We start from the raw sequence: 11,755 nt of genomic DNA, 5'->3' as shown, positions 1-11,755 counted from the left end.
AAGCCCAGGCGGATGGCTCACACCCACCGCCACCGCTGCCCAGTCGGCCCACCGCATCATGGCTCCAGGGCATGCTTCTGGGAAGCTCTTTTCTATCTACCCAACCCCCAGGGTGGGGACTACATCCAGTTCATGGCTCTACCTCCCACTGTGCCCGACACAGGCCCCTGTGCGGGACAGGTGCTTAATACATGTCTTTGGATGGAGCGGCTAAAGTACTGAGGACGACTGGAAGTGGGAACACCTCAGCGACCTGTGAATGGCCACAGCCCACCACCAGTCCACCCCACAAACACACACACATGTGCACACGGGGCGCACTTAGTCTATGAGGACATTCTCCCCAACCCAGCACAGTGGGGCACCCACGCTTCTCAGCTGGGGAGTGAGAGGGGGAAACACAGCGAGCCTGAGGGCAGACCCAGCCCAGGTTGGGGGACGGTGGGCCCCGAGATGAAAGGCGGGGGGACCAAAGCTGGCTTTGCCCTTAGCTGAGAGGTGTTCCTCTTGGGCTCTGCCATCCTGTTCCCTTAGGGGTCCCACCTACAGGGAGCCCACAAGAGTCAACATGCCCCGTGTGTGTCCAGGGGCATCATGGGGAGGCAGAGCCCAAGAACGTACCCTTTTTGGGCCTTGGGCCTTGCGGCTGGAGAAGCCAGCAGGAACCCGGAGGGGAGGCTAGGCAGCTGGGGCTAGGACATCCAGGACTGCTGGGGGCGGGGGCGTGGGTGGTGGTGCTGGAAGAGGTTAGGAGTTCCAGCTACAACTCCAACAGACTCAGCTGCCCACCTAAGGAGTAGGGAATTGAATCACTGAAGTCACCATGGGACTGTAAGCCTCTTGCAGGCAGGGGCAGGGGCTGTACGCATTCATCTTAGTCTTCCCGACAGGGCAGTGCTTAGAGCAAGCTCTCCACACTTTGTCTGCACTGTGCCAAAAACAAGCCTGGCCGGGGAGAACAGGACCCCACGTTTCTGTTCTGCCCCCTGGTGGCAGTTTGTTGTATGGCAACTCACAGGATCCAACAAGCTCCCAGAAGTGGGGGTTCTGACTGCCGCTGAGCTCAGCCCCCTGAGATGGTCTTGGGGTATCATTAGGATAGGGCCCCTGGGTGTTCTGGGAACAGCTGGAACTCAGTCACTACCAACCAGCTGGGGAGTGGGAGAAAAGAACAGGATGTGGGAAGACAAGGCTGGAGAAAACAGCAGCCTGGGACCTGATGTGTGCTCTATCCACAGGCCACAGACAGGGACTGTACAGAAGGGACTTTGCAATTATTGTCACTGAAACTCAGGTGTCCAGGATTGGATTATGGCTTAATCACCGTCTTTGGTTCCTGATGCATTCTTATGCTTTCATTATTCAATTAGCTATTTTTTCATAACGCCCAAGAACCTATGAACCAGGCGTTTTCTTTCTTTTAAAGCAGCAGAGCTCCCCCGCCTTTTATCCCAAAGGAAATTTCACATAGAACCCCAGTACGTAAAAAGTAGAACTGCTCTGGTTGCAGCGGGGGTGAGGGCTAGCCACTAACACCTTGGCTTCCCCCTTTCTCTGCCCAGCAGCCCCAAGTAGCCCCTTGGAATTCTGTGGAACGTGATCTATACCAACAACGTCCACGAGGGCAGGAACCTGTCTCCTCCATCACTGTGCCCCACTGTACAGCAGGTGTCCAATTTGGTGCCCCGTTTCCACACCAAGTGGGTGAAATGAATTGAATGAGATACATTTGTTCCAAAGACTATCCAAGTCTGGTCTGGGGAGGCAGCACCAAAAAATGCCTCTGTACCCCAAAGTCTCCCCCATTCACCTATCACAGTGCCTACCATTCCCCATTACCACACAGTCTAGCCGTGCATGTCCTCCAGAACCTAGAACAGATGCTACCTCCTCCATGAAGCCTTCCCAGAATGCTGAATGCTGAAGCCACTTCGTTACACCTCTCTCCTGCATTCTTTACATGCACTCAGCCTTCAGCTCGAGTTATGTGCACGCCAGTCTCATTTCCCCAGCAATGCAGATGCGGCACCTCTTTTGCAGCACCTCAGAGTGCTAGTGGGGGGGGGGGGAGGGGCAGAGAGAGAAGGAGACACAGAATGTGAATCAGGCTCCAGGCTCCGAGCTGTCAGCACAGAGCCCGATGCGGGGCTCTAAACCACGAACCGCGAGATCATGACCCGAGCCGAAATCGGACACCCAACCGACTGAGCCACCCAGGCACCCTGCAGATGCTGCACGTCTTAAGGGCCAGACACGTTTGATTGCCTTCCACACCCATCTCAGCGCCTTCACACAGTTAATATTTAATAAATCTGCGGAAGAAGGAACGTCTCCTCATGCTCCTAAGGGTACCAGGTCTCCAGAAAGCCCTGTTAAAATTCTCCAGGAGGGGCACCTGGAATCAATTTGACCTACTAAGATATTAGCATGGAGTGCTTTATCCATTCCACAAACTGTCACCAAGCAGTGCGAGTAGAAAGGGATCTAGTATAGGGAAGTTTGGGTGGAAAAGAGGCATTTAGGGCCTCACTAGTGCCAGAGACGCGCACAGCGGATGCGTCCTTGGCCCCGAGAAGGATTCAGAGAGTGTGGCCAAGGAAGAGCTGGGGGTAGAGAAGAGAAGGTCCCTGGCTCCCACACCAGAGTTTGCCTCCCCACGCCTGTCTCTGGGGCCTCGTAGGCTGGGACACAGGGGACTGGTTCCCTTTTTCTCCCGCAGAACATCTGGGGCTGCATCAGACATAACCGTCTGGTAAAGAAAATTGTTATGGAAATATGTAACCGTGAGACGTTATCAAAGGCGTCTTTAAAGTCCCTCTTCAACCCCCAGCCGGTGGAGGGGACTGGAAATTGGAAAACTGGGAGACAATCACAGGACCATCAAAGTGGCCGAAATTCAATCCAATCTGCAGGGTTGAGGATGGCTAGCAGACCCCTGCCCCAGCCCAGAAGGCTGCAAACCCACTGTTTAAAAACCAAATCAACAGCATCATCAGATCCGGGTCTGGAGCAAACAAACGGCGCCCACAAAGGCTTCCCTGGATTTCCCTTGCGTTGGGGAAATCTGAGAAGCGAGGCCCTGGGGAGGCTCCCAGCTTGCAGGGTTTCTATCTTCTCCTCCCCACCCACCCCACCCCCAGTCTGGGCTCTGACTCTTTGTCTCCATCCCTCTTGATATCTTTCTTCTTCACGTCTTTTTGTGCGTCTTTCTCCTTCCATCTGTCTCTCTTCTCCATATCTCTTTCCACATTTCTTTTTCTGATAGTGTTCTCTCTTCTCTCCACATTTTCCTCTCACCATCCATCTTTTTGTGACACTTCCACTTGTTTTTTGTGAATTTCCATCCCTTTCGTGTCTTTCAGCACCAGATCTGTCTCTTCTCTTTCTTTCCTTTTTTCTTTTTCTCTTTTTCTTTTTCTTTCTCTTTCTTTCCTTTCTTTCTTCTCTTTCTTTTTTTTCTTTCTGTCTCTCTCTCTCCCTCTCTCCCCTTCCTTCCTTCCTTCCTTCCTTCCTTCCTTCCTTCCTTCCTTCCACAGCCACAACCTTGCTTCCTTGGCTTCTTTTTACTTTTTCTGCCCCTTTTTTCTGCTTATGAATTTCCTGCAATTTCAGACTATATATAAGATGAAATCCTCTTTAACTAGTTTGTTTAACAATGTGAGTCCTGGGTATTTCCCCCCAGCTCTGCAAACACAAATGGCCCTCCATGCATGCCCATCCCGGGACCCTTCTCCCAAAGTCCATCACCATGAACTGTCTGTCCATCCCTGCAATATAACTGTGCCAGCACACACAGGCACACCAAATAGACATGTGGTTTTACCTACGAGCTGGCTCTGCAGACATGGAAATTTATGTCTGGAGGGATGGAATGCTACAGCACATAAAACTGATACACGCTGAGAACTTTCTTAATTTACAATTTTTTTTATGTGGGGTGAAAGAAAGAGACTGTAATTTTGCTACTAATAAAGTTCTCTATATTTATCATCAGGATGTGACAGTTTCTCTTCATTCACATTTCTCGTGGCCGTGACCTTAAAGGCTCTGTTGGATTGAAGGTTTGCGATTAGACACGAGCCCAAGTCGCGCGCGTCTCACTGGAAACGCTCGGGAGTTTCACTCCTGCAAAATTTCCCAGTGACCACGAGAAGAAAGCTCCATTTTGAGTCACCCACCTTAGAAGAATCACTTCGGGAACGGAAAGGGAAACGCACACGTATGTTTATCGAAAGAAGGAACTGAGAAAGGGCAGGAGAAAACGAAAGCAGAAGCCGGGCCTGACGCCGCCGCGGGAGCCCCGGGAGCCCCGGGAAGGCGCGGGAGCCCGCACGGCAGGGCGCGGACAACCGACGGAACACGACGATTCTCTGCCCGGCCGCTCACCGCGGGCGGCCCGGGAGCTGCAGCAGCGGGGTCGGAGCAGGCGACACCCGGCCGCCTGTCCGGCAGCCCGTCGGGCCATCTGTCAGTCGCAGACCCCAGGAGCCACGCTCTCGGCTAGCGCGTTTCCTGGGCCCGTCGCCTCCCGTTCGGCTCCGGGCTAGCCTGGCCGCACCGCGGACAAGCTGTGGGCTGCTGTCAAAGCACCAGGCCTCAAGTTCACGGGCACCGCGTCCGTTCGCCCGCCTGCGCGCCCTGGCCCCGCGCGGGCCCCGGTGCTGGAGTCCGAGGCCCCGGCTGGAGAGAAGACCGCGCCGGGCGGCCTGGGGCTCCACCTTCGGGACTCTCCGAGCCCCAAGGCCCCCGGCCATCCATCCGGGAAGAAACCAAGCGCCTGTTCCCTTTGATCTGGTTTTATAGAGATTCGATGTTGACATTAAACGTTGAGTGCTTTTATCTATTTCAATCTCTTATTCCCTTTTTGGGAGGGGACTCCTGGGCCCGAGCGGCAAACAATCTCCTCCCTCGAGCGAGCAGGACTCGCGGGCACCGGGATCGGCAGATCTGGAAGCTCGAGGGTGCGGGGGCGACGCTGGTCGCAGCACCCACCCACATGCACACGCAACTCGCCTGGCGTATCCCCCTTCCCCACCCGCTCGCCTGGCTACCCCCTTTCCCCCCTCACGCGCCAGGCCGCTCTCCGCAAGGCCGGCGCGGGAGGCGGGTGCGCGGTGCAGGAGTGGCGGACAGACCAGGGCTCCGGGAGGCAGGCGCAAGGCGCGGAGCTGCACAGGAACTGGGCGCCGCCACCGCCGCGCCTCGGTCCTCCCTCCGCAGCCCCCATACCCATGCCGAGAGGCTGAATTACTTTCAGGTGTGGGCCACTTAATAAAATAAATCTTCTGGGGCAGGAGGCAAGTTTCCAGGGGCCCAACTCAAATCAGCAGACTTCACATTTAGAAAGAGGGGTTTCCCTAAAATCCCTTAGGGGTTTTGTGGAACAGGGGGAAAGGGGGTTCAGGAGCAACAGGGTGTCTCTTCCCCGGGATGAGACTGTCCTGGCGGGGGAGCCGAGAGCCTCTCTCTTTGTCTTTTTTGGTCTCTCCTTGGGCTCTGGCTCTGTTCTCCGTAGCTCAGAATGGAATCAACCGCTTTGGGGACCAGATCACCAGGAAACCCACCAGAGCCCTCCAGCCCAGTCCGGAGACCCAGTGGAAACAGAAAGCTGTGTTTCCCTCCTCTCCCTCACTTCTCTCTCTTTTTCTCCTTTGTCTCCATCATCCATTGCCCAACGTTCTCTTGATCTGAGATTTCCAAATCCAGTTTTGCAACACTCCAGGGAAACTCCAATTATCTCTGGGGCTTTGTGAAATGCTCAAGACAAAATAAGCTTCAATTAACTTTAATTATTTAACTGCAGGTTATGGACCTCTCGTTGGGCAGGAGAAAGCAGAGGACAATGTTGGTGAATCAGGCAAACCATCCCAGGGTGTCACAGCTCTCTGAAGGTGAGTAATGCCAGCTTCAGAAATTTCAGGGCTCGGGAAAGAATCCCGGACTCGGGCAAAGAAAATCAAGTCCCCGGGAGGTCAGGGCCTTAGTTTAGTAAGGTTTGGGGCCATGGAAGGCTCCCCACTCTCTTGCCAACCATCTCCAGCTAGGCGTTTGAAGGAGGAAGGGAGCGGGTTTCTCCCCCACTGCCCCATTCTACTTCCATCTAAAATTCTTCACTAAAATGCAATTTACACTGAACACAGCAGTTCCTTCACTGTTTGAATTCAGACCACAACAGAATTTTTTGCATGAACTCCCCGGGAATTTGGGCTGAATGTAAACATACTATCTGTCACGGTTCTGCTCTTGTACAAGAGTAACTCACCCAGAAGTCTTGGAGAGCCCCTCACTCCTCCTCACACCTCCAGATCCAGAAAACTGCCCTTCTCCTGAGCTCAGGGATGAGAGCCCCAAGAGGTGACCAGATGGCTGTGGCGGAGGGCAGCTCACTCTCTTGGCGTCTGACAGGAGCCCACATGTTTCCCGTACAGAGAACAAATCTGCCCCATTAAAGCGTTACTCCGTTGGGGAAAACACTGAGGCAATATTGGAAACATGCTGGGCCCACTGCGAGAGCCGGAAGGAGAGGCAGGTCTTCTATGGAAGGCAGTGAAGGCCAGTAGGCGAAACTAATCCCACTACGTCCACCCTCACTAGGCCAGGCAGATTGAGGGAGGGATTATTGACCAAAACATCTGCACGGGGCGAGCCTGATGGGGCTGGTGGTGCAGTTACAGAGAGCACATCAGGGGACAGACAGGGAAAGAAGGTGCTGGTGACTTGGGGGGCAGCTGAGGGAACCCAGCCCGGCTTCCTGGGCTTGGGGCCCAACTGGAGAGTCTACTTCCCAGAGCCTGAACTTTATGGCATATAACTCCATGGTTGGAACAGCAACACTGCTGACCTAAGTAGCTTATTAACAAATGGAAAATATATAAACACATAACAACTGCCTCTAAGAAAAAATGTATTAACCGCCCCCCCCATGTTATTTGCAAAATAAATAGCTGAGAACATATGGGTGAGGAGGGAAGTGGCTGTGTCCTAATTAGCTATATGCTCTTGGCAAAAGTTTCCTCTCTAGGCCTCCCTTCCCTTATTTTAAAATGAAGATGACAGCCTAGATCAACGGTGCTCAATCTTTAGACTGAGTATCACCCAATGATATCGGTATCACCCAGAAAAAAGTATTAGTTTTCTGGGCCCCACCCCCAAGACTTTCTGGCTTGGTAGGTCTGGGGTAGGACCAGTGATCTGCCTTTCTAACAAGTTCCTTGATGCTGCCGCTGTTGCTGGCCTGAGGCCCATCCTTTGAGAACCTTTGGACTAGATGATGTTCAGGTGATGCCCTTCCAGGTCTAGCATTCTATGCCCCTGTATTTCCCCCTCACCCCCTGAAGTGTTTGGAACCAAATATGAGAGGCTTGATGTTTCTATACTCAAGCTTGTAGCCCCTGTCATCAGTACAGAATAAATCTTTCAACTGGCCAACATGGGCCGACCATCCTGCCCCCCGAGGGATTCCTGACCCCTCAGTGCACGTATTCCAGTCTGAATTAACCCCAGCTGGCTGACTGCGGGGGCCTGAATCTCCAACAGTGGCTAACGCTGGTTTCCCTTTGTACCAAGCAAGGCTGGGCCTAATCCTAACTAAATCCCTGAGCAGGCCTGTTGTGTAGAGGGCTGCCTTCAGAGGGATTGGCAGGAGCCCAGGGTACATCTCCAGGCCCCTCGATGTAGCCTAGTGTCTGCCAAACATTTGCCCCAACACACACACACGCACACGCACACACTTGGCCACACGCAGAACCCCCGGTCGTCAGGAGAACTAGTTTTACTTTGATGTACCTCTCGCTGCACATTTGTTTCAGCTCCTCTCCTGGAGCCACAGCCTTATTTATCTTCTTGGCATGGGTTCTTAGAATACTTCCATTCAGGCAGCAGCAAAATCACTCAGCTCCACTGTTTTATGAAGTTTATCAAACAGCAAAATATCCGGTCTCTTTGTCCGATGGATCTGGTGTGAATGTGCCTACAGAGCTGCTTTTCCCCAGACGTCCCGGGGTCTGTGTGTGGTTACGGATACCCTCCCCTGTATGCACCCCACCAAATCCAGGGCTTGCCTGCTTCGGCTGCAAGGCCCCCACCCCGCCCCCCTGCAAAGCAGATGCAGGCTTTGAGGCTTCTCCCAAATCGGGAGACCCAGCTACACATACTCCACACATGCACACGCCATGTTCACACCCCGCTGACAGAGCCCGAGACTCCCACAGCAGACCGGCAACCCCTGGTACCCCCACCGCAGAGCCCTGGCCTGGCGCAGCACCCCCACCCCCAAAGGCAAGAGCTGCTTCTGTGACCATCACTGTCCTCTCAATCCCAAGGTTTGGGACCTCTGTGGAGAGAGCCATCTTCCCTGCAGCTCAGGGCTCAGGCTCTGCCCACCCATTTAAAGGGACCAAGTGTTGGACAGTCTACACAGGTCGGTTCAGAACAGCTGCAGTCCTGGTCTTCTCCAGCGTTCCTCATCCAGCACCCAAAGCATCCTGCTTGTTTCCCAGGAATCATGCCAACCCCAGGGCTGGGCTCTCTACCTCTCCGCCTCCACTCCCTCCGGAGGCTTCCCAGCCAGGCCCCATACTCCCTGAGGGGCAAGAGGGCCAGCTCTCAGCCCTGCTCTCACTCAGAACCTGGTATGCCCAGTGCTGGCACCAGAATGGCAGTGATCACAGGATTCCAGAGCCTGGCAAGTCCACTTGGAGCCTTCCTCCCTCTGCCCCAAAGTCCAGAGAGTAGCCCTGACTTCACAGCTGGCAATGTATACTGAGTGAAGGACCCCTTTCTGGATGGACATCTGTCTCAGAGGTTCAAAATGTCCCCTGAAGGCATATCCCTGTGCCCTGTCTCTGCAGCGCCCATTCTCTGGGCTGCTGGTCATCCATACACCACAACCCCCCCCCCCATGGCAATCAGTCTGTCACTTCTTCCGACTAAATATCTCTTCCTTCCAACCATCCCTCATCATTCCCTCAGCCACACCCTAGGTTCAGGCTTTAGTCACGTCATCCAGGACCACTCTCTTACACACTGACTGTGTCCCCTTCTTCCATATCCCCTGGCTACCTGGGGCAAGTGACTCTCTCTGTGCTCTAGTTTCCTCATCTTTAAAATGGAGATAATGGCAGCGAGGGGGGGGGCACCTGGGTAGCTCATTGGTTAAGCATCCTACTTCGACTCAGTCTGCTACAGTTTGCGATTTCGATCTTCGAGAGTTCAAGCCCCACATCAGGCTTGCTGCTGTCAGCATGGAGCCCGCTTCATATCCTCTGTCCCTCTCTCTCTATCTGCCCCTCCCTCACTTGCATGCTCTCTCTCTCTCTCCCAAAAATAAATAAACATTAAAAAACCATATATATATATATATATATATGTCTAGGCTCAGCCTTGGTCACTTGACCACTTGACCTAGGTAGGCTCAGCAACTACCCTCCTCTCCATCTGTCCATATTTTGCTGACCCTTCACATCTTCTCAGACCACAGCTCAGACATCTCCAAGGACTCTCTGCAAGGGGCAACGGCCCTCTGCTTTGGTCCCCAGGGCTGTGCATCTGGGAGTCCAGCGATGGGTGCTGATATGCTCATGACCACCCGGCGGTTGTCTTCTCCACCTGGAGGGGACTTGGCATACACCATGCCTTCCTGCCTGTGTTTGTTCCTCAGCAACAGCGGCCTGTCTCACACTTAGCAAACATTCTCATTTCACTGGGCAATTGTTCACGTGTCCACATCTTGTCTCCCCAGGAGGAAACAAAGTCTAGTAAGAAGGATCCACCCAGAATTTGGAATGGGGGTGCTAAAAATGCACCCTCACCCCAATTTCTGCCCAGCACCATCTCTGCCCCACCCAAGACTCAGATTCACTGAATGGCTGGGGGAAAGCACAGCTCACATCCCCCAGGTCTGTCTGAAAAGACTCAAGTCGGCACGGTGCAAGCTGATCAGGCTGCCCGCCTAGAGGTCCATCCTGGTTCCACGTTTAGGAAGTATATGACACCCTGGACGACTTCTCGGAGTTCTGTGTTATCATCTGTGAAGCAGAAATAATAACATCTACCTCCTGGGTGGGTTGTATGCTGTTTTAAAAAGTGGCGTGCCTAGTTCAGGCTGAACTCAGAGTGGGCTCTCAACACAGCCCCCCTCCCGATCCCCCGTCACTCAGTTCAAGGCCTAAGGCCAGGGTTCCCTTTGCTAAGCTGACAGCAATGCATATAGTGGACTGTAGTATCCTGCTCAGGGAAAAGGTGAGTCGGCTTCCTTCCTCCACCCACATGGGTGAAGAGCCCCCGTGGAGCCCCAAGATCAGCTCGCTGTACTAAGGGAGCCCCTAGGAGTTCGTGTGCTGTGACCGCTGAACACTCAGGGTACGGAAAAAAACAGGGCACACCTGTCCCCATTTCTGTACCTCCTCGGTCTTCCTCAAGACAGGCAGTGAGCGTGGCTCTCACCGGCCACCGGGCTTTGCCGCTCACCTGCCAGCCTCCTCATCCTGTCCCTTCAGGGACTCTTCTGAACTCATCAGTACAGCCAGTCTTTCTGAGCCAACATTTGGCATTAGAGCCTCTGGAGTCAGGCGCCTTGAGTGTGAATAGCTGCAGTACTTTGCAGCAGTGGGATATGGGGAGATTTCTGAGCCCAATCTGGGTAGCCGGTCTCCACAACGGCCCCATGCTTGTGAGATCCCCTCCCACACTAAATCGGAACCGAGAAGAACTGTGTGGCCGGCACAATATGGCCACAGTAATGGTGTGTAAGTTCAGAGGCCAGGTCATAAACGGCACTGCACCTTCCACCGTGGTCTCTTGGATCATTCGCTGCGGGGGAAGCCAGCCGCCCCGCCGTGAGGACACCCAAGCAGCCAGATGGAAAGGTCCACACGGGGAGGAACTGAGGCCTCCCAGCAACAGCCAACATCAACTATGTGAGCGAACCGCCTTGGAAATCAATGCTCCAGCCTGCATCAAGCCTTCAGAGAACTTCAGCCCCCAAGGCACACCACTCAGCCAAGCTGCTCCTGAATCCCTGGCCCACAGTCACTGACCATTGTTGCTTTAAGCCTACCAAGTGTTGGGGTGATGGGTTACTCAGTACTGGATGACTGACTATGGGGATATTAACGCCAACTTTGTAACAAGGTAAAGACAAAATGAGATGTTGTTTGCTTGGCACATTGTAGATGTTCTGTAACTGGGGGATATTATTATTATTATTATTATTATTATTACTATTACCTGGCCCACTACGTCTCCTGCCCTGGTGACCCCAGAGGAGGCCAGGCAGAGGCCCTTTTACCCTTGTCCACTTACTTTTCTCCCAGTCTCTCGTAAACTTCACTCTCTGCCTTCCTCCAGTGCAGGAGCAGGCAGCGGACTGGGGTGGATGTATATCTGTGGCAAGGTGGTGAGCGCCTTCTGGAACTCTGGGGTGCACCCCGCTCACAGGGCTGAGGGTGTTCGGTGGTGTGTGTTTGCATTTCCTTTGAAGGGCCCCAAATGTGATAATTACATACTTGTTAGCCCTATAAAACAACAAATCTGGAATCTACACTCTGGAACCAATGGATTTCCTGCTGGAATGAGTTCAAGAGGTGCCCCAGCCAGCATTCCCGGTAAGAGCCAAAACTCTGCTACAAAAGGCCTCCCAGATTGCCACACTTGGCCTGCATCACGCAGCCCCGCTGCCCCTCCTCCAACCCTCCACTTCAGGGCGCCCAGCAAACAGATGCACTTGGTTCTTCTTCTTCTCCACTTTTTCTCTTCA

The sequence above is a fragment of the Prionailurus bengalensis genome, chromosome C1, assembly GCF_016509475.1.
Source record: "Prionailurus bengalensis isolate Pbe53 chromosome C1, Fcat_Pben_1.1_paternal_pri, whole genome shotgun sequence".
NCBI lineage: Eukaryota > Metazoa > Chordata > Mammalia > Carnivora > Felidae > Prionailurus > Prionailurus bengalensis.
The sequence above is the reverse complement of the archived record's forward strand: the minus strand, read 5'-3'. Positions refer to the sequence as shown.